A 22,428-nucleotide genomic window follows, 5' to 3' on the forward strand; every position below is an offset into this window, starting at 1 on the left:
TGCAAACCTGGGTCAGTCTGAATCCCGAGCCTCTTCCCCTCCACCTCGGCACCACTGGATCCCTCAGCCTACCCTGGAAGAGCCCCCTGCCCGGCTGACATCGCCCCATCTCCTGCCACGCTGCCTCTCCCCCCACCGCCCTCCCTGGGCTGACCCCCCGCTCATCACTTCTGTCCCTGTCTCAGGGCAGAAGCCCCACCCCACCCCTGGGCCCAGACCTCCGCCTGCTCACTCGGCAGCGTCCTCTGAGGGACCTCCTTGCCTCCAGCAACCCACCAGCTCCTGGGACTTGAACTTCTGAATCAGCAGCAGGGCCTCAAGTGTCCCGTTTTGAAATAAAAACCCTCCCTGACCTTAAGCCTCCTGCTAGACACCAACTTCTATCTCTGTTCCCATTTCCTGCCAAGCTTTTAAAAGACCAGCATGGGGACACCTGGGTGGCTCAGGGGTTGAGCATCTGCTTTCTGCTCAGGTCATGATCCCCAGGGTCTTGGGCTTGAGTCCTGCATCGGGCCCCCTGCAGGGAGCCTGCTTCTCCCTCTGTCAATGTCTCTGTCTCTCTCTGTCTTTCATCAATCAATAAATAAAATCTTAAATAATAAAAAGCCAGCCTGTAGCCCCGTCCTTGCTGGCCTCCTCACCCACGCACACTCAGCCTTCAGCTCTTGGCCTTCTGTCCCCTGTCCTACCTCTCCTCTGCAGTGACACATGGATGGCCTCCATGTAGGCTCATCGGTCCCGTTTGTCAGGCCTTCACCTCACATCTCTTCTCTGGCTCACCACCTTCCAGCTGCTCCTTCTCTAGCTACTTTTTGACACTTCTTCCTTTGCTCTGTGTCTTAAATACTGGCATGCTCTAGAGTTCCACATCAGGCCCACAACATTCCCTGCACTGCCCCATCCTCCCTGGGAAGTGTCAGCCCCAGTGACCTGCACCCCAGCCCTGGCTTCCCTCCAGAAGGCCATAGCCGACTGCCTGCTGGTGTCCTGGTGTCCTCACTGGGACACCCCCTTTGCCCCTCAGACTGGGTGCGTCCCCATTGGAACTCCTCATGAGCCCTCGTCTGTCTGCTTACCAGAAGGTGGAAGCGGGACATTTTGTAGACTTCTCCCTCTTCTCCTTTATTTTCTACTCCTCAGGTTCCATATTGGGCACCCAGTCCTGTGGATCTACCTTACACACATCCCCTCTCCTCAGCATCCCCCAAGCACTGCCCCTGTTCAGCTGCCATAGTCTCTTGCCTCCTCCCGTCTCCAGCCTTCCCCTCTGAACTCTTCTCCCCACTGCACACAGGAGGATCTTTCCCAAATGCAAATGTGATCTGGTTATATGCCTTCAGTGGCTCCCTATTGCTCTCACAGTAAAATTTACCTCAATAGAACCCATTATGATGTGGCCCCTGCCAGCCTCTCCATCCTACATTCTCACCAGGGAATCTCAGATCAGTTCACTACCCTCTCTTGCCAATCTCACACGCTTGATATCCACAGGAACTACATGGAGACCCCCATCACTTGAGGCTCTCCTGCCTCCATGCCCTTGTAATACCTGTTCCTTCTAATTCAAACACATTTCCTCTCTGGTCTTCCAGGCAAACTACTCTTCATAGCTGAGTCTTTCTTTCCTATGCCGAGTGCTACCTCCCTTGGATTCCCCCGGAGGACATGCAGGTGCCCCTCTCTCAGTCCTACTGGAGCCTATACAGGCACCAATGAAAGTGAGTATTTATATCTTAAGAGTCTTGTTGTATCTGTTTATCTCCCCCAACCCCACGCTTCCGCTGGATTTGGGAATGACTTGAGTGCTGGATTCAGGGAGGATTTAATTCTGAGTCTCTAGGGCTCAGCTGATGGTCTGGCACAGAGAAGGAGCTTGACAGTATTTGCTGGGTTCTCCCCAATTCAGAAAATAAAAAAACAAAAAGGAAGCTGGACTGGAAGTTTGGAGGACCAGCTGGGAGGGCCAGTACTGGGGGCTTCAAGCTGGAACCAAACTTGGGTCTCTTTGGTGATATAATCTGGGGTCCAGAGAGTGCCACAGAGTCTTGGACTGGAAATGGGGCCCCAGTTTCGTGGGTGAGTTCAGGGGTCATCCCTCTTGGAGTCAGACAGACCTGGTTTTAAATTTCAGCTCCTCTTCCCAGCTTTATGACCTTGGGCAAGTCTCTTTATCTCTCTAAACCTGTCTCCTCTCTTGCAGCTGGTGGATTGTAACTGCCTCCGGACTGCACTGATTCTAATAAGGTAGCTAGCTAGACTAGTGCCAACACCTAGTGGATGCTCGGGAGAATGTTCTTTCACACAGTCGTGCAGTCTTGGGGCCCCCATTCCTCTCCCGGGGAGACCTGGCTTGACAGAGGGTAGTGATCAGCAACGGTAGCTACTTTTACTTCCTACATGTCCCAGGCACTGTACTCAAGTGCTCTACCTGAATTATTCCATACTGCTGTCCTTTCCTTTGCCAATGAGGAAGCTCAGGTTCAGAGAGGTCAGGCTGTTTGCCCAAGGTCACACAGGCAGTGATGGATGCTGGGATTTGAAAGCAGGCCAGGCTCTGCTTCTGGTCCTGGTGAGGCTCAGCTTCCTTCATAGTTCTCCCAGCCAGGCAGACTTTGCCCACTCCCCCCGCCTCCCCTCTGCCCACTGCTAGATCTGTTTAAACTAGCTGAGCAGGGTGAGGTGGGGAGGCCGCAGAGAAGGTACGGAGATGTTTGTTTTCCTTGGGGGTTTATATCAACATTGGTCTTGACATTTCGCCTGTTATTATGTGTGGTTCTTTAGAGGGTGAAATAATATTTTCTTTTGCTTGAGAAAAGGACAAAGTTCAGACAGAGCTCTTGGCCCCAAATGGATTTTCCTCCTTCTCTGCTTTCCATGTGCCATAGCTGCTCCATGTCGTCGGAGCCATCTCTGCAGGGAAGCATCCTCCCCGGCCTGCTGTGGATGCACCAGGGTGGCGTAGATTCGCCTCACGCTGTAAACTCCATCCAGGGATGCAGTCGGTGGGTCACACCTGCCGTTCTCACCATACACGTATGTGGTAGAGGCTTCTGTGTGCCGTGGCTGGGTCCTTCCACATTTGTTTGCCTTTTTCAGATACATGCGGTGGGGAGCTGGGTGGTACACTCACCATGCCACCCTGGACACACCCTGGGGGTGGGGCACACCGATAACGCTGATGGTGCATGCAGCATGCCGTAGGTAAATCCCAGAGGCTCGAGAGATCCTCTTTGGGCTTCACAGTCTGTGCACTTTAACTGGGCACCTGGAGACATAGACATTCTTCCCGATGCGTGAAGAAAGCCCCTGAACTCCAGACACGTCCTGGGTATTTGAGCTGTGTGCAGCGTGCTGGAGGGCAAATGCGTGCAGGGACTCTTAGCATCCTGGAGACCTCGTTCTCTGGGTACATCTCCTCAGTGTGCTACAGATGACAGCCACAGTGTGGCCACCACTCCAGGTTAGCATGCCACAGCTGCCGTGGGACACTACCACCGACTAGGTGGCTTAAAAGAGTAGAGATTTATTCTCTCATAGTACTTGGAAACCAAGGGTCTGAAATCAAGATGTTGCCAAGACTGGTTCCTTCTTCTTTTATTTATTTATTTATTTATTTATTTATTTATTTATTTATTTATTTAAATTTATTTATGTATTTTTAAGTAATCTCTAGGCCCAACATGGGGCTCAAACCCACAACCCCAAGATCAAGGGTCACACATCTCTCCACCTGGGCCAGCCAGGTGCCCCAGGATTGGTTTCTCCTAAGGCCGCCAGGGATCTGTTTCCTGCCTCTCTTGTTGGTTCTGCCAGCAGTTCTGGGTGCTTGTGGGCTTGTAGCTGCGCCACTCTGATCTTTGCCCCTGTCCGCACATGGCCTTCTCCCTCTGTGTGTCTCGTTTGGGTCTGTGTCCCTCTCCTTTCTTACAAAGACTCCAGTCATTGGATTCAGGGCCCACCATAATCCAGTGTGTCCTCATCTTAGCTTAACTAATTACATCTGCAGAGACTAGTTCCAAATAAAGTCACAGGCTGAGATTCCTGCTGAACATGAATTCGGGGGTACTATTAACCCAGTAGTACAGCCCCCACTCCTTGAGCTCTCTTTGTGAAGAACACAGTTAAACCTTTTTTTAAAAATAGAGATTTTATTTATTTATTCATGAGAGACACAGAAAGAGAGGCACAGACACAAGCAGAGGGAGAAGCAGGCTCCATGTGGGGAGCCTGATGTGGGGCTCTATCCCAGGACCCCGGGATCATGACCTGAGCCAAAGGCTGATGCTCAACCACTGAGCCCGCCAGGCGCCCCGTTATACCCTTTTGGTACATTACCTCATTTAGTTCTCCCGAGAGCACTTAAGTGGTCGGTGTCCTCTTCATTTTTGGTTGAGACAGCTGAGGTTCAGAGGGGGCGCCTCACTTGCTCCGGGGTACACAGCCACTCTAAGGGGGTCCGAGCTTCAAACCCAGGACTACTGGAGTCCTGCCACCATTATGCCCTGTGCAGCAGGGAGCTGAGGACACATTCCACACATACTCCACATCCTCTAACTCAGGGCTTCTCAACTGTGGCTTCATTGAGATTTGGGACTGATTAATTCCTTAAAAATGTTTTTAAAATTAATTTATTTTTTAACTTAAAATCAATTAATTAACATGTAGCATATTATTGGTTTCAGAGGTAGATGTCAGTGATTCATTAGTCTGTTTTTTTTAAGATTTTATTTATTTATTCATGAGAGACACACACAGAGAGAAAGAGGCAGAGACACAGGCAGAGGGAGAAGCAGGCTCCATGTGGGGAGCCCAACGTGGGACTCGATCCCGGGACTCCAGGATCATGCCCTGGGCTGAAGGCAGGCACCCAACTGCTAAGCCACCCAGGCGTCCCACATCAGTCTTATATAAACTCCCAGTGCTCATGACCTCATGTGCCCTCCTTAATGTATCACCCAGTTACCCCCTCCCCCGCCCCCTCCCTTCCAGCAACCCTCAGTTTGTTTCCTATGATTAAGAGTCTCTTATGGTGTGTCTCCCTCTCTGATTTTGTCTTGTTTTATATTTCCCTCCCTCCCCTACGCTCCTTTGTTTTGTTTCTTAAATTCCACATGTAGTGACATAATATAATTGTCTTTCTCTGATTGACTTATTTCACTTATCATAATACCCTCTAGTTCCATCTATGACATTATAAATGGCAAGATTTCATTTTTTATGGCTGAGTAATATTCCATTGCATATATGCACCACATCTTCTTTATCCATTCATCTACTACTGTTCTGATTAATTCTTTATTGTGAGGAGCTGTCCTATGCATTGAAGGATGAAGCATCCTTGGCCTCTAGCATTAGAAACCCATAGAACTTCCCGCAGTTGCAATCACCAAAAATTCCTCTGGATAATGCCACCTGCACCCTGGGTGGGGGTGTGACATTGCCCTCTGTAGAGAGACACTGCTATGGATTTACTCCTTTTGGGGCAGATGTGGTCTGTGTGAGAGGACAAGGCTTGCCCCTTAGGTGTGACAGGTTCAGGATCATAAGGGGAAGGGACAGTGGAGATGATGATGATGACAAAGGATGCGACAGGCGCCCCTGCCTGTGGCATCTTATTTGTTTCCCTCTCCAACCCCTGAGGAACCCATGCTGTGAGGCTGGTGAAGGAGATCACAGCAGCTCAGCACCTGGGACGCTTACCTTTGGCGCTTTGCAAAAGAAAGCCCCTGTTGTCAACTCCCCCAGGCTGCTCCCTGAGGCCTGGTGATCCTTCCTAATGACCCCGGGGTTCAGAAGCTCCTGACAATCAAGGCTCCAGGGGGGATTAACTGTACCCAGAATTGGTCTGAGTGCTGACCGATGGATTTTAATACTTGCTTCTTTGTTGACCTTCAAGAGCAAGGCACCTGTCTGGGTGGATCCAAAAAGTAAAACCTTTGATTTGTTCTTAATATTTTATTTATTTGGGATCCCTGGGTGGCGCAGCGGTTTAGCTCCTGCCTTTGGCCCAGGGCGCGATCCTGGAGACCGGGATCGAATCCCACGTTGGGCTCCCGGTGCATGGAGCCTGCTTCGCCCTCTGCCTATGTCTCTGCCTCTCTCTCTCTCTCTGTGACTATCGTAAATAAATAAAAATAAAAATAAATAAATTTATTAAAAAAATATTTTATTTATTTGATGAGAGAGAGAGAGAAAGAGAGAGAGAGCACAAGCAGGGGGAGCTGTAGAGGGAGAGGGAGCAGCAGATCTCCGCCGAGCAGGGAGCCCGACATGGTCTCCATCCCAGGACCCTGGGATCATAACCTGAGCTGAAGGCAGACACTTAAACGATTGGACCACCCAGGCACCCAGTAAAATCTTATTTTTAAGAAGGGTAGCATCTTTTCTCCCCAGAATAAAGGCCTAAGAGCTTACTCAATGTTCTATGCTAAGCGTACCTGGTGCCAGCTGACAAACAGTCTGAATTTCCCAGACTCCTGCTCTGAGAGGAACAGTCAGGCTTGGGCAGGGCCTCAAGTGACAAACATTTTCTGAGCACCAAGTATGTACTAGGCCCAGTTTTAGGTGTTGGGGATGGAATGCACATGGAACCTGAGCATGATCATAGAAGCATAGAAGATGCTGTAAAAAGAGGATGCAAGTGCTGAGTTGGGGGAACTCGGGGGCTGGGGCTGGGAGGGCCACTCTGGACCAAGCAGCCAGGATCGGGATGGGGTCTCTGTCCTGGCCTGGGCTCCCCAAGAAAGTAGGGCCTGAGACAAAGCTGCAGCATAAGTACTTTATGGGAATAAGGGACGCAGAGTGAATCAGGGAGGAGAGAGAGCCAGCATGAAGATGTGTCATCAAGTTGGCCACTGCCATCAAGGGACAGTGTGTGCTCAGTCTTGTAGGACAGGTGTCTGCCCCCTGGATTAGTCCTCTTGTGGTCAAAGGCTTACTCCACTCACTACTCAGTGGTTATCCCTCTCAGTGGTTATCTCTTCCTGCACATTTGGGTTGCAAATGCATGAGTTCCAAGGGGGTTTCCACTGTGTAGTATGTAGGGAGAAGCCCTAATGCTGGAAATGAGCTAATCATGGTCCAGTCCAAGGGAGGCATTGTCCCATCACCCCTGTGTCTGGCTGGAATCAAGGCAGCAGAGTGCTTAAGGGTGTCCATACAGACACCCGGTTTTACTCCGATGGTAGCATATCCCCATCAGGAAATTGACATTGATGTGATTCCCCTATTTTACTTGTGCTCATTTGTGTGTGTGTGTGTGTGTGTGTGTGTGTGTCCATACAGACACCCTCCTCTCTGAGGAGGTGACATTTGTCCTGGGACCCAAGGTGAGAATGACCTTTGTGCCTGACCCCCTAGGTCCCCTGTGACGAAACCTAGAAAGAACATATGCTTATAGGGTTTTTTTTTTCTTTTAGTAAAGAAAGAAATAAAAGTGTTCTTTTCTTTTTTTTTATTAGCCACAAGTTTCAGAAAGGTAGAGTATTTTATCTTTTATTTTTTAATTATTGGAGTACAGGTGACACACAATGTTAGGTTATTTTTGGGCATATAACATAGTGATTCTCTACACTATGCAGTGGTCACCATTGGAAGTGTGTTACATCAGACAGAACATGAGTCTGTGGCTCCTACTGGTTGCGTCTTGACCTTTGTGGAGACCTGGGGCCAAGCCTTGTGAGGCTCTCTGGTTTCTGATACCACGCAGAACCAATTCTGGGTCCTGCAGAGATACAGCCAATACGAAGTGCTTCTTGGGGAAGTCAGAAAAAACATCCAATGACATAAGCCAGGGGGTGAGCTCCGGTCAGAATCTTCATGATTTGATGATACTTGCAGATAATTCTGGTTGCTCTCCAGCAGTGCTGTCCAATAGAAATGCATAAAACACATGTGCTTTAGAGTTTTCTAGGAGTCCCTTAAAAAAGAAACAGATGAAAGTCATTTTAATAAAATATATTACTTAATTTAGTATATAAAAATGCCACTTCAATATGTAGTCAATATAAAATATTAATGAGACAATTTATATTCTTTCATTCATATTATGTGCTTGAAATCTGGTATGTAATGTGATGTGTCTAGCAGGACATGTCAATAGGTACTGGCCATATTTCAAGTTCTCAGTGGCTACATGTGGCTAGTGGCTCCTGTTGGACAACCTAACTCTAGACATTAGAAGTGTACTTTATTTTGTGTATTCAGATAATCTGTTTCTCTTATCATAAGCTTGAAGAGTCTTCATGGGCACTGGCCCATTGGCGATGACTGGCCTAGGAATAAATGGCCAGGGCGCTATGTCTTTGGTGGACATCTGGGTTTTTTAAAATTTTTATTTAAAGATTTTATTTATTTGAGACAGTGTGAGCACACGAGTGCACACAAGCAGGGGGAGGGGCATAGCAAGAGGAAGAAGCAGACTCCCTACTGAGCAAGGAGCCCCATGCAGGGTTTGATCCCAGGACCAAAGGCAAGACACTTAACTGACTGAGCCACTCAGGCACCCCAGGCATTTTTTTTTAATTAAACATTTTTAATGAGATAAATGTAGATTCAGATACAGTTGTAAGAAATAATAATTTATCTATGCCCTGTATCCAGTTTTATTCCAATGGTAACATATCCCCATCAGGAAATTGATATTGATGGGATTCCCCTATTTTACTTGTGCTCATTTGTGTGTATGTGTGTGTGTGTGTGTGTGTGTGTGTGTGTCTAGTTTTGTGCAATTTTATCACATACACATACACCTACTACCATAGTCAACTTGCTGGACAGTTCCTTGTGACAGGACCCTCCTGGTATTTGCCCTTTTATAACCATGTCCTCTCCCACCTACCCCTCCCATTTTAACCCCCGGCAACCACTAATCTATTTTTCATTTCTAAAATGTTGTCATTTCAAATATATAAATGGAATCGATATGTGACTTTGTGGGACTAGCTTTTTTCACTCCACACAATTCCCTGGAGACTCATCCAAATAATTGTCCTTATCTGTAGCTCCTTACTCTTCATTGCTGAGTAGTTTTCCACATCCTGTGCTATAGCTCCTAACCTCATGCAGCCAGGGGCTGTACCTGTGTCCACAGTGTGCCCTTTTCATGGCCATTCTACCTCAGAGGGTTGAATAGAAGTCCCATGGCTTATAGCCAGGCAGGCCCTGACTGCTATTCAGTGATTAGCATTTAAATGACAGAGGGTTATGGTTAAGATTAGGATAAAGATTAAACAAGATAATCCATAGAGTGTTTAGCAGAATACCTGGCAAGTAATCTGCTAAACACTAACCAAGATAAAGTTATTTACAAAAGTGAATTGGGTTTGCTCTAACGCACAGAAAGCAGAGGCTTGAGAGCTCCCAGTGCGCTATCCCTGAGGTCTCACTATACTGTAGAGGTCTCAGACCGAGTTGCCCAGGGTTGCCTGCTGGGAAGTAGAGGGGCTGGGTTCAAATTTGGCCTGACTCTAGGTTCTGCACATTGCTCCATTTGCCCTGATGTCAGAGGCTGTGGAAGACCATCCTTGCTGGCCTGATGTGTCCTAGGACTCTCAAAGGAGCATGCTGAGGCCACCTTCCCCACCCTCACACCTGCCCTGTTGGCTCTACCCACCCAGCTCAGCGCCTGCTCTGCACTCCTCTGCACTCTTCTCTCTTGCCCCTCTGGGTGGTCACATCCTAAACCTGCTGTGCCAGGAGCTGCTCTCTGTCCACCTGTGCTCCATCCCCTCTGCTGTGATGTGCTGCCCATGCTGCCCACCCGCACAGAGTGGTATTTCTGCAAACACTGCAAACTGCCACCCACCGCACAGGCCTGCCGTCCACCTCACCCACCTGCTCCTCTGTGCAGAAGTTCAAGATCAACATGGAACCCCCACCCCACCGGGTCCCATCTCTGTAAAGGGCAGTCCTTCCAGCTACTTGCTCAGGCCAAAGACCTTGCTTTTTTCTCTCACTCCACACTCTACTCCATTGGGAAACCTTCTCAGCAATCCCAAGTATATCCTGACTCTGAGCATATCTCCCACGCCCTGACCCCTTCACATGTATCTGGTCCAGGGCACTATCACTGTCTGCTCAAATGACAGCAGTGGCCTCCTAACTGGCCTCCATGCTTGTGACCTCTTTGTAATGCACCCTGCTCCCCACCCCAGCACTCCTCACCTCCTTCTCCTGGAGCACTCAGCACCATCTAACCTACTGTATTCTTTGCTTATTAATTTTGTCTAGTGCCTGTCTTCGCCTTATTAGAACCTGAGTGCCACGAGGACAGGGATATGGGTCAGAATTGCTCCCTGCTGCATCCCTAGAATAATGCCTGCTGCATTACAGGGCCAGGTACATGCTTCCTGAAGGCCTGCATCCCTCTGCATGCACGGCTTGGGCTGTGCTTGTTGGGGCACAAGCTGGATTTGCTTGTCATAACACACAAGTGAAACTCCTGACCCACATTGGATTCATTGGCTAAGATTTAGGTCCTCACCAGCTCCATACACTGGGCTCACTCCCTGCATCATTGTCATGGTTACCAAGAGTCCAGAGTGGCCCTTGATGTGGGTCTCTCTCCAGCCGGTACCCATTCAGGGATTTGGCACTGGTTGGCTAAAAAATTGGCACCAGTGGGACAGTTACACTTGTCATTCAACCCAGGCCAACCACTCTGGGTTCCAACTGCCTGATGCCACTGGATACCCCAGGGTCTTACCCTCCAGTTGGGTTCTTTGTACCCCATTACTTCTAGTAGGGCCACAGAGATTGTAGGGTTGTGAGGAGGGGGTCATATAACAATTCAACAAAGCCCTATCATGTGCCATTTCTTCACTGGCTCCTAACACCAACCCTGGGATGCAGGTAGTGCCATCAATCTCTCCACACTTGAGTTCCTATGAACTGGACAACTTGTCCAAGGGCTCCCAGCAAGTATGAGGTAGAGCTGGCTGTCAACCCGGGACACAAGGTGCTAACACCTGTGGTGCAGAGGGGTGGAGGGGGAAGCAGGGGCTTTGGGCTGATGTCTGCAGGTCAGGAGCTACTGCAGGATCTGCATGCCCCATGTCCCCATAGCCATCCGCAGGCCACCTAGGATGAGATGTGAATAACAGGCTAGGGTGGGGGCGAAGGTACATTCAGGCCCTTCCATGGGGATACTGACTGCTCGGAGCAAGAGTGCCGTCCCCGGGCATGGGCAGACTAGGGCGGTGCCACAGGGGCACAGCCGGGGAGAGGCTGAGACCACACGGTGGCTGAGGATGCAGGGGGCGGTAACCAGGCCTACCCCTGAACAGTGGGCACAATTCTCAACCGGACAGAATCAGGGACACAGTAGACTATGGCTGGGGACGGCAAGGCAGGACAGGAGATGTAGTGGGGCAGTCCCAGGGGACACCGAGTCTAGAGCTGTTCCCGGCCCCCTGCACCCTCCCCTCCTCAGGTCTCTCAGCCCTAACCACCCCCCCCACCCCTGCCTTACCCTGTCCAGGAGCTGCTCCTCTGCGGCTGCCACCGTCTGACGCGCCTTTGAAATCTTATCTCTCATCTTGTTCTCTGTTTCCTCCTTGTCCAGGCCTCATCTGTCTCCTGCCTCCCCCACCCCCCACCTGCTTCCCATCTGTGGCCCCTCCCCCGCCCCTGCCCGCTGACCACTGCCTCCGTGCTGGCCTGGCCTGTCCTGTCCTCCCGGCTCCGGATCCAGCCCTTCCCTGCCTGTCCAGGGGAGATTTCAGAGTTGTGAGTGAGGACCCTGCCTGCTGCCTCCTGCACGCCCTGAACCTCAGCCCCAGGCCCCTGTCTGGGCCCTCCTTCTCTCCCCTGGCCCCCACCCAGCCCTCAGGCCCTCACACTCCCAGGTCAACCGCTCGAGCTCCCTGAAGGCTGGGTCCCCAGGGCCCCCTCTGTCCTTGAACTTGCCCAGCCTAGCCTTCACCTAGGGTTCTGTCTCCAGTCTGTGACCTCCTCTAGGTCAGGGACTCCACCCGCATTCTTTACAGATGGCGAAACTGAGGCTTGGTAAGCAGGCACCCCATCCCCAGTGCTTCCTTGGTCTAGGCTGCCCCTCAGTGAGGTTGTCCTGACAGCTTGACGTAGCTCGGCTCCTTCCCACTCTGGGTGCCCCCGCACCCTCCATCCCTGCACCCTAGTTTCTTTTCCTCTGGGGCCTCACCACCCACTTTACAGGGAAAACAGAAGGGGGTTAGCCTCACCCTCCTGGGGGCCGACCTGAGTGTCCACTGTGCCCCAGATGCCCCGGCAGAGGCTTCCAGCATCCTGCCCCTGTCCCCGGGGGCCCCTGCTGCCTCCAGAAGTCTCTATCCTATGAAATCAAACCGCCCAGCCTGCCTGAATTCAGATCCCAGGCCCGCCACGTAGTCACTGAGTGATTGCTGGCTCGTAAGTTCCTTTTCTTCGGGCCTCAATTCCTGCACCTGTAAATTGCCGAGGAGGGTGATGAGGGTGCCTATCTTGGGGGTGTTGTGAGAATTACATGAGTTAATGTGCACAAAACATGATGCAGCAGGACCCAGCGTGTAGTATGTGCTCAGTGAATAGCCCTCCTTGCTCTCACATGCCACAGTGGCAGCAAAAATGTGGGAGAAAATCGTGTACTTGAATGTGCAGGTAACTGTCCCCAGATACCAGTGATGCCTTCACCTTGACCCCATCCCTGAGTGCTTTCCAACCTCAGTCTCTTTGAGTCTTGTCAACAAACTTGGCGGTGTGGACTCTTGCTCCCACCTTCCAGATGAGCAACCAAGACACAGAGGGCAGAGACCCACCCAGGTCACACCTCGGGTATGCACGAGGTAGGATATGCAGGCCAACAGTGGGGCTTCCAGGCTGTAGGACCCTGGCTCAGGAACTTACCACTGGGTGTGACCTGGGACCAGTCGTGTGGACTCTCAGCCATAGTTTATCCATATGTAGAATGGGGATACTTGGTCTTACCTCACCAAGCCACAGTGAGAATCCAGTGATGTCTGTGGGCTTACTCAGTGATCACTCAGTGAGTGGTAGCTGACAGTAGGAGGTCAGGGCTGGGGTTTGCCCCTGGTCTGTCAACTGTGAGTCTGAGCCTACCCTTCCCACCTCATGGCCCGGCCCATCCTGCTCTGCTAGGGACACTCAGACATCTGAAGCCATATGTACATCGATCACAGGTTCTGGGAGGTGAGGTCTACTGCTCCATTTGGAAGCAATTGGGGCCTGAGTCTCTTGGGCCTCCAGCCCATGTTGAACTTATTTGAGGCATTTGTGTTTTCAAAGTTGAAACCTAAACAAGAAAGGGAGTGTAACAGGGTGTTTTGCTGTTCATTCAGATTGTCCTTCTCTGAAGTGTATCACTGGCTGACTCCTCTGTGGCTGCACAGTACAGGCCTGCCTGGGTGGCCAGTGAGCTCCTGGGCATGAGCCTGCCACAGCTTGAACCTTCCATGGCTTCCACTTTCCACAGGGACCAGCCAGGTGCCTTAGCCAGAGGAAAGCTCTGAAGTGCACAGACCCGGGCCCCCTCCTGGCTGTGGGATGCTGAGCAAGCACATATCTACACTGAGCCTCCGTTTCCTCACCCAGAACTCGTAGAAAACATTCTTTGCCTTACAGGTTTGCCCAGAACTGAGGGATTTCCTGTGATGCTGGACCTTCAGTGCTAAAACCTGAAAACTTCCAAACATACCAGGTTGAGTTGAGTACTGTGAGGATGAAAAGTCCCTCACGTTGCTGCTTAGAAAAGAGCAGTGATGGCTGGGCCTGTGTGCACAGCATGTCTCCATTTCCATCACCTAACTCTGTCGCTTCCCAAGCTTGCCAGTGATCCTGCTTATTCCCCCCCACTTTACAGATGAGAAAACTGAGGCTGGAGAGAACAGGCAGCTTATCCAGGGTCAGACGGGGTGGCTTAGAGTGAATGACTTAATTGTACAGGTCCAGGAAGTCACCCCTGCATCTGGAGGGTGGCACTGTTGTGAGTCATGCTCCACAGGTGGCGTTTCCCTGAATAGTGGAGGTGGGAGCCCAGGGTCTGCTGGCCGTGAGGGACGCCCTTCCTTCTCCCCCTGCTGTCTCTCATCAGGGTGGTGAAGACCAGAGGGTGGTTCAGGTGCCACTCTGGAGGAGGGCCAGACACTCAGCCTCCTGCTGACAGGCCTTGTTTCCAAACACACTTCCCAAACCCCTCTGCTGCCACTGTGCTGGGCGTTCTTGGACTTCAATTTTCTCTGTTGTAAGGGGTCCGTAATCACAGTACCTACATAGCAGCGTTGTTTTTTTTTTTTAAAGATTTTATTGATTTATTTATTCATTAGAGATGCACAAAGAGGCAGAGACATAGGCAGAGGGAGAAGCAGGCTCCCTGTGGGTACCCAATGCGAGACTCAATCCCAGGATCCTGGGATCATGACCTGAGCAACTGAGCCACCCAGGTGTCTCTTGTTTTTTTTTTTTTAGGATTCATTGAGGTAATTTATGCAAGAGCTTAGCAGATTCCTTAGTAGGTACATAGCAGTGTTAGCTAACAAGGAGAAGATTATAATGGATAAGAATAGTATAATTCACAACTTGTTTCTCCCTCCAGTATCCCACGGAATCCTCACAACAGCACTAGTTTGAGAAGTGGGTGCTATTCTCCCCATTTTCCAGATGTGGAGACTAAGGCTTTGGTCAGGGAGGAAGTTGCCCTGAGCTGTGCAGGAAATGGGGTAGGGCTGAGGAGCCAGGCCGATGGGACCTGACAAGCCACAGAGCCTACCCCAAGTCCCCTTCCCTGACTGCCTTTCAGCCTGTCACCCTCCTGCCCCTGCCCCAGGATGGTGGACTTTGTCCTTCTGGCTCCACTGAGAGCCCACTGGCTCTGTTCCCCACCTTCTGCCTCCCCGCCCTCTTTCCAGTGTGCTTATCACCAGCTGACATCAAAGTATTGGTTTTCTTACTTATTATCCATTTCTCCCACAAAAATACCAGTTCCAAGAAGCAGGGGCTTTGTCTTTTGTTCACTGCAGAGTCCCCATGCCTGCACAGCAGGCCTTCAGTGAACTGTCAGATGATTAGATTATCTTCTAATTATTATAAGAACAAATGAAACTTGGTGTCCTGCAGCCCCAGTGGTGATGCAATGCCTGATTCATGACAGCAGATGGCAGCAGAGAACAAGGTACATGATGGGTGGAGCCCAGGTGAAGTTTGCAGGTTTGACTTTATAGTGTGTGTGTGTGTGTGTGTGTGTGTGTGTGTGTGTGTTGCATGTACCATCTTCTATCTCCTCTCCTTAACCAATCTTCAAGCCTGCAGATCCCAACCCAATAGAAAGAAGCTTTTCCCAATCATGTATAATAACAGCTATTGTTGATTAGGTACAGAAGCAGTATGTGCCAGGCACCATGTATGCATCATCTCATCAGACCCTCACATTAGCCCTACTACTACTACCCTCATTCTGCAGACAAGGAAAGTGAAGTGCAGTAATAGTCCCCAGGTCACACAGCTAGTGGGGAGCCAGGACAGTTAGACCCCAGTCATTCTGTCAAACAACATGAGGTAAGATCTCTGAGCTTTACTTGCCTGTTAGCAGACTCAGAGGCTACCCCAGGAGGAGGAGGGCCATCCTTGTCTCTGGAGGTGTAAGCTGTGCCAGATAAGTACCCGCCAGTGAGTGCCCAAAGCCACTCCTGGCCAGGTACAGCTGGATATATAATTTTCAGAACCCAGCACAAAGCGAAAATGTGGGGCCCTCTGCTCAAAAGTTAGTACAAATTTCAAGGTGGCAACAGCAGAGCATTAGGCCAAGCATGGGAACCTTCTAGGTATGAGGCTGTGTGTGACTGCACAGGTTGCATGCCTTTTGGGTCTGGGCAAGGTGTATGAGGATCAGGTCTCAGGAGCCTCTGGGACATCGTCAGCCCAGCTCTGCAGGAGTTCAGGGAAAAAGTCCCCCTCTGCACATTGCTTCTCATAAGACGGATCCTGAATCCCGGCACCTTTTATCTTTCTTCCCTGGTGGTGATTTATTTCCATGTGAAGGGCTAGGGCAGCCTCAGAGGCCCAGGTCCCATTTGATGGTCCATGAATCTTTCGTTTGCAGATCCTCTGGCCACTCTCTGCGTGGCCGGGCGGACCCACCACTTCCTTTCTGCCAAGTAAGGATTAAAAAGCCATAAAACAAGGAACCCAAACCTCTGGCTGGAGAAGCACACACATGGGCGTCAGATGCATTGGCTGGCTGGCAGGGGATGGATGGGGGCTGCAGGACTCGAGCCCCAAAGAGGGACATCTTCCCTGAGGCCACCATTTTCAGTCTCCTGTCCCCTGTGGAGGGGACTTCCTAGCCACACCTGGGGCCAGATCTGTTCAGGGTCATCCCCAGAGGGAGAAGTCTCAACTGATGCCAGGGCTCGAGGTGGTTCTGATGTGGTCAGAGAGTGAGGATGCTCAGGCTGAGCTGAGCATGAGGGCCCTGGTCAAGTTCAGGTGGGAAGATCTGAGCACCCATTGCATGCTGGGCAGTAAATACATATTGTTTTAATTTCTCACGGGGTTGTTCCCAACTGAATAGCGTAGATGAAGAATGTGGAGCTCAGAGAACCTGAGGCCACTTGTTAAATTCACATAGCTGGAAGTGATGACTTTTAGGATTTTAATTCCAGGTGAAGAGATAGCAAAACTTTGTCCCAAAGAGAAATTTTTAAACCATAATATTTGGAAAAGCACATGACTTATTTCTTGAAAGTGATCTATTTTTTTTAAAGAAATTCAAAGTTAGGGATCCCTGGGTGGCGCAGCGGTTTAGCGCCTGCCTTTGGCCCAGGGCGCGATCCTGGGAACCCGGGATCGGATCCCACGTCGGGCTCCCGGTGCATGGAGCCTGCTTCTCCCTCTCCTTCTGCCTGTATCTCTGCCTGTCTCTCTCCGTATCATAAATAAATAAATAAAAGACTGTTTCTGTTAAAAAAAAAAAGAAATTCAAAGTTATAAAAGGCATGTGGAACAAAATTCAAAAGTGGTATAAAATAACATTAAAGTTTATGTCTTCTTTTCCCTTCTCCTATTGCACTTTGCCTTTTAGTTTTTCATTATTTTGATTATATTCCCAGACGTGGAATTGCTGGATCATATGGTCCAACTTCATTCTTCTGCATGCAGATACCCAGTTTTCTCCAAACCATTTGTTGAAAAGACTGTCTTTTCCCCATTGACTAGTCTTGGCATTTGTGTTGAAAATCATTTGGCCATTACACATGAAGGTTTATTTCTGGACCCTCTATTCTATCCCATTGGCCATATATGTCTGTCTTTGTGTCAGTACCACACTGTTTTGATTAGTGTAGATCTATAGTAAATTTTGAGGTCCAGAAGTGTGAATCCAACTTTGTTCTTCTTTTTCAGAATTGTTTTGGCTATTTGAGGTCTCTTGAAATTCTATATGAATTTTAGTTTTGGGGGACGACTTTTCCTATGTCTAAAAAAGGTTGTTGAGATTGCACCAAGTTTGTAGATTGTCTTGGGTAGTATTGCTATCTTAGAAATATTATTCCTATCCATGAACATGGGATATCTTTCCATTTATTTGTCATCTTTAATTACTTTTCAGAATTGTTTTGGTAATTCTTATTGTACAAAATTTTATCTTCTCAGTTAATTCCTAATATTTTATTCTTTTATGAAAGCCTTTGTAAATGGGATGGTTTTCTTAGTTTCCTTTTTAGATTGTTCATTGTTGATGTTCAGAAATGCGACTGATTTTTGTGTGTTGACTTTGTATCCTACTACTTTGCTGAATTTATTAATTCTAGCCGTGTTTTTGCCTGTGTATATGTGTAATTTCAGGGTTTTCAACATATAAGATCATATCACCTGTAAGCAGAGATAATTTTACTTCTTCTTTTCTAGTTTGGATATCTTTTAGTTCTCTTTCTTGTCTAATTGCTCTGGCTAGCATGCCTGGTACTATCTTGAATAGAAATGGCAAAAGCAAGCTTCCTAGCCTTGTTCTTGATCTTAGGGGAAAGGTTTCAATCTTGCACCATTGAGTATGATGCTTCCTGTGGGTTTCTCATATATGGCTTCTATTATATTGAGGTAGTTTCTTTCTATTCCTAGTTGTTTGAGTGTTGTTTTTTAATCTGAAAGGGTGTTGAATTTGTCGAATGCTGTTTCTGTGTCAACTGAGAGGTGATCATGTGTGTTTTTTCCCTCTTCATTATGTTAATGTGACACATTTGATTCTTTTTTTTTTTATAAATCTTTTTTTTTAATTTTTTATTTATTTATGATAGTTACACACAGAGAGAGAGAGAGAGGCAGAGACACAGGCAGAGGGAGAAGCAGGCTCCATGCCCCGGGAGCCCGATGTGGGATTCGATCCCGGGACTCCAGGATCGCGCCCTGGGCCAAAGGCAGGCGCCAAACCGCTGCGCCACCCAGGGATCCCTGACACATTTGATTCTTAATCAAACCACCCTTGCATTCCAGGAAAAAATTCCACTTGGTCATGGTGTATAATCCTTTAAATATGTGGTGCAGCACATTTTATACTTGAGATTCAATATTATAGATGTGCTTATCTGTTGGATATCAATCTCTTTCCATTATGTTGAGCTCATTGTGGGGTCCCCTGCAGGGACCAGGTCAGTCTTGTTCACCACTTTTTCCGCAGCATCACGCATAAGGCTTAGCACAGAGTAGGGGCTCTCTAAAGAATGAGTGAATTAATGAATGAATGAGCAAATCATAAAATGACAGAAGTTAACCCAAATAGATAATGGTATGGGATTACATGTGAGTTAAATTTTCTTTCTAGGGATCCCTGGATGGCTCAGCGGTTTAGCACCTGCCTTTGGCCCAGGGCATGATCCTGGAGACCCAAGATCGAGTCCCACGTCGGGCTCCCTGCATGGAGCCTGCTTCTCCCTCTGCCTGTGACTCTGCCTCTCTCTCTCTGTCTCTTATGAATAAATAAATAAAATCTTAAAAATTTTTTTTCTTTTTATACTTTTCTTTTATATGTATTTATCCTGAATTTATTATATAATCAAGTAAAAGTTAAATATACATTATTTTAATGGCAGAATGAGAGACAGTTCTGGGTGCCCAGAGGAGACATGATTGAAAGGCATGAGATCAGGACAGGAAGCCTAATAAGGAAGCTGCTGGGATGTCCAAGTGTGGGGTGATGTTAGGGGAGTGTGTACAACAAGGGACTACGGGGACTAGAGCCTCAGTTTCCCCTTTGGAAAATGGGGTTAATAGTCACTCCTGTACTTAAATTGCAAAGGTCAAATGAAAATAGCCATCATTTATTGAAACATCTTCCATGTCCTTTCACTGTCCTATTTAATGCCCCCATTTCCAGTCAAGGATTATTATCTTTATTTTCCAGGTGGGGAAACTGAGTCAGTGGTCCATTCAAATCCTAGCTCAGCCATAATATAAGCCATGTGATCCCCAGTAGTTAATTTCTGAGTTTTCGTTTCCCTATATGTATAATGGGATAATAGTCCCACCTTCTTGGGGTGTTGTGTAAGGTCAACAGCATTGGGCACATAAAGCTTGTAGACTACCTACCAGGATGGTCCAACAAATACAAGCTGCCCATCATCACTATTACCAAAAGCAGTGAAGTTACCATCCTAGAGTCACACAGCAAACAAGTGGCCAAGCAAGGATTTAGCCCAGATTTCTCTGACCCCAGAGCCCAGCTCTGTCCAGTTCCTGGTGTGAGGAGCTCCCCTGCTTGGCAAGAGCTCTGGGTGGCAGGTGTCTGTGTGGAGCGTATTAGGGCTGAGTGTGAGAGGGCTCTGTCCAGAGCTTCTTCCTGGAGATACATTATGGACAGGGGAGGGGTCAGCGATTGTGGCCCTGTGGGGGATTTTGCAGGGACTGTGTGTCCAGTGCAGCAAGCAGTTTCCCAGCAACCCACGCGCCACAAATGGGCTTCCCTTCATATAACAATACACTGAGATAACAGACAGATTTAATTAAAAAGAACACACATCCTCCTCTGCAGGGCAGCTACAGCCAGGGTGTGGGGCTCGCAATTAAAACTTAGCTCTATAAAGTCAGCGCATAGGCATGGGTGCCTGGAGCTGCCGTGTCTTCTAAAAAGAACACCCCACCCCCACATGCCCACATTATTTATCGAGTTAATTTTGTTCTGTGGCCACAGGGTGAACCAACTCTGAGCCCCGACCCTGACTTGCCTCCCGTTCCTTGTCTGTGCCAGGCCAGGACTTGCCTCCTTTGGGGAGGAGTCAGGCTGAGATGGCTAGCTTTAAAGGAGGAAGTCCCCGGTGGGACTCTCCCTGGCTTTGTGATACCGGGCAAGTGACTCACTCTTCCATCAAGAAATAGAGTCGGCCTCCTGAGGTTGGGTGAGGCCCAAATGAGCACACAGTGGACACTCGGAAAGTGTGAGTTCTTAGTATTGTTGGTATTATGACCACTGGTGGAAAGAGCTTCTGGAAGGAGACCAGGAGGCCTTGGCAAGAGGGAGGCTGGGATAGTCGAGGAGGCCCAGGTTGGGCACTCAAAGTTGTAGATGTAGCCAATGAGTGGAGCCTTTTGCGTCTGAAGGATCCAGGTTTGAATCCTGGTTCTGCCACTTTCTAGCTGTGTGGACCTGGGTGAGTGACTTCCCCTTCTGGGGCTCCATTTTCTCTTCTGTAAAATGGAAATGATAACAGAATCTTCCTTTTGGGTTGTAGCCTGAGGAATCCACAAACTGGGTACCATACCTAGCACTGAGTAAAAGCTCAAGAGATGTGAGCTTGAGCACTGTGTCCCAGGGAGGTGACTTTGAAGGCCGAGAGGAGGGGTCAGAGATGCCTGGTTTCTTGCCTGGCTCAGAACAGTTTCTCTGGAGTCCAAGTAGCTCATAGGCAGAGAGGGCCCTTCCACGCATTTACTCGCCAGGTGCCCGCCACTGTCAGGCTGGGGATGGAGGGGGGTGCCTGCCTTGCGACCAGATAGGTGGCCTGATAGCGGAGTCTGTGAGACAAAGCTATCGGAGACGTCAACAGGATACTGAATGGGCTTCTCTGAGCGGCGGGTACAGGATTGCATTTGGCTCAGATTTAATTAAAAAGACTCAAATCTTTCTGATAATCCTCCCAGCAACGGCTGGAGCAGGGTCTGAGGCAGGCTCCCTGGCAACGGCGCATCCTGCTGATAAAGAACTTTGTGGGGAGGCCACAGTGAGCCCCCTCAGCTGGCCCAGTGTTGTTGCTATCAGCCCTGCCCATCGCCCAGCCAGAGAGGGACAGCAGCTGCCGCCCCCTCCACCCCCACCCACCCCTCACCCCTGCAGTGCACATTGCTGGGCTGCTCCGTTTGTGGGTCTGAGCCCTCTGCCTTCACACCTACTCCCCCAGTCCAGCTGCCGAGGTCTTGTTTTTCTCCTGCTCCTCCCCTCGTGCTCCAACATTGAGCCTGGGGTGTCCAGTTTTGGGTGTTAATGGAATGGGCAGGTGTCCAGCTCTACTTGGAGGCTGGGCCAACAGTGGAAGGGTGAGCCTGGGCACCCACGTCTGCATCCTAGTGGTACTGTTCCCCTCTCACCTACCAGGCTTTGCTTGTACTCTGCCCTCTGCCTGGTTTCCCATTCACGGATCCTGACTAGTCCTTCGAATCCCAGCCCTCGGTGTCTTCCTAGCCCTCCTCTGATTTACATGCAAGCCCCCAGAATCCAATGCAGAGCCTGGCAGAGAGCAGGAGCTCAAGAGTTGTCTGATAAGTGAATGAATGAATGAATGAATGGAGTGAAGCATGTGAGCAAGTCTGAGCTTGGTACAGGAGTTCTTATACCAACGTCTCCTTATTACCAGGCCAGCGACCTGGCAGGCAAATGACTTGCCTCCCTTGCACATCAGGGGCACCCATCGGAAAGGCAGGCTGCCCTGTGGGAGGAAGATGTGTGATCCCTGCCAGTTCACTACCTCCTGCTGCTGCCCCAGTCACCCCTCAGTGGGGGCCTGAGGGGTGTTCTTGTGACACATCCAGCACCACATAGTCCCAGCCTTGCCTCCCCTAGGCCAGATAGCAGGGCTGAGCCAAATCTTTCTCTTCACCATCTCCTGCCTGGACCCTGCCTCACCCTGGAATCCATTACAAAGTATTTTAAATTTAATTATTTTGATATGCAACAATCCACGCAGCTCAAAGTTATTTGTAGACAGCAGGGTGAAGCTCCTACTTCCTGCCTCCACCTGCCACAGAGAGCTACTGCTGTCAGCTTCTTGGGTGCCCTTCTCAGGCTTCTTCAGGCACACAGACAGTTGATGGGATCATAAGAAGCGAACAGAACAAAGCTCTGTGCTGTGGTCTCTGCCTTACTCTTTTCACTTTTTGGGTCCTAGAGATCTTTCCATGTCGCTGTGGCAGGGTGGTCATCTTTTTGCAGCTGCATAGCATTCTGCTGAGCAGATGGCCTTGATGTATTTAACCAGC

The 22,428-nt window shown here is 49.4% G+C and overlaps 1 long non-coding RNA gene across 2 annotated transcripts; it reads left to right on the forward strand.

Moving 5' to 3' along the window:
- The first annotated feature begins 1,441 nt into the window (after positions 1–1,441).
- On the forward strand, positions 1,442–18,921 carry LOC125755785 (uncharacterized). 2 transcript variants are annotated; one of them, XR_007413104.1, is made up of 3 exons: positions 1,442–1,718; positions 2,886–3,033; positions 18,785–18,921. It is a non-coding gene; the product is annotated as an uncharacterized LOC125755785 (long non-coding RNA). The 2 variants fall into 2 exon arrangements; XR_007413103.1 differs by having other exon boundaries at positions 2,886–3,002.
- The last annotated feature ends 3,507 nt before the right edge of the window (positions 18,922–22,428 follow it).

Source organism: Canis lupus, chromosome 9 (genome assembly GCF_003254725.2).
Source record: "Canis lupus dingo isolate Sandy chromosome 9, ASM325472v2, whole genome shotgun sequence".
NCBI lineage: Eukaryota > Metazoa > Chordata > Mammalia > Carnivora > Canidae > Canis > Canis lupus.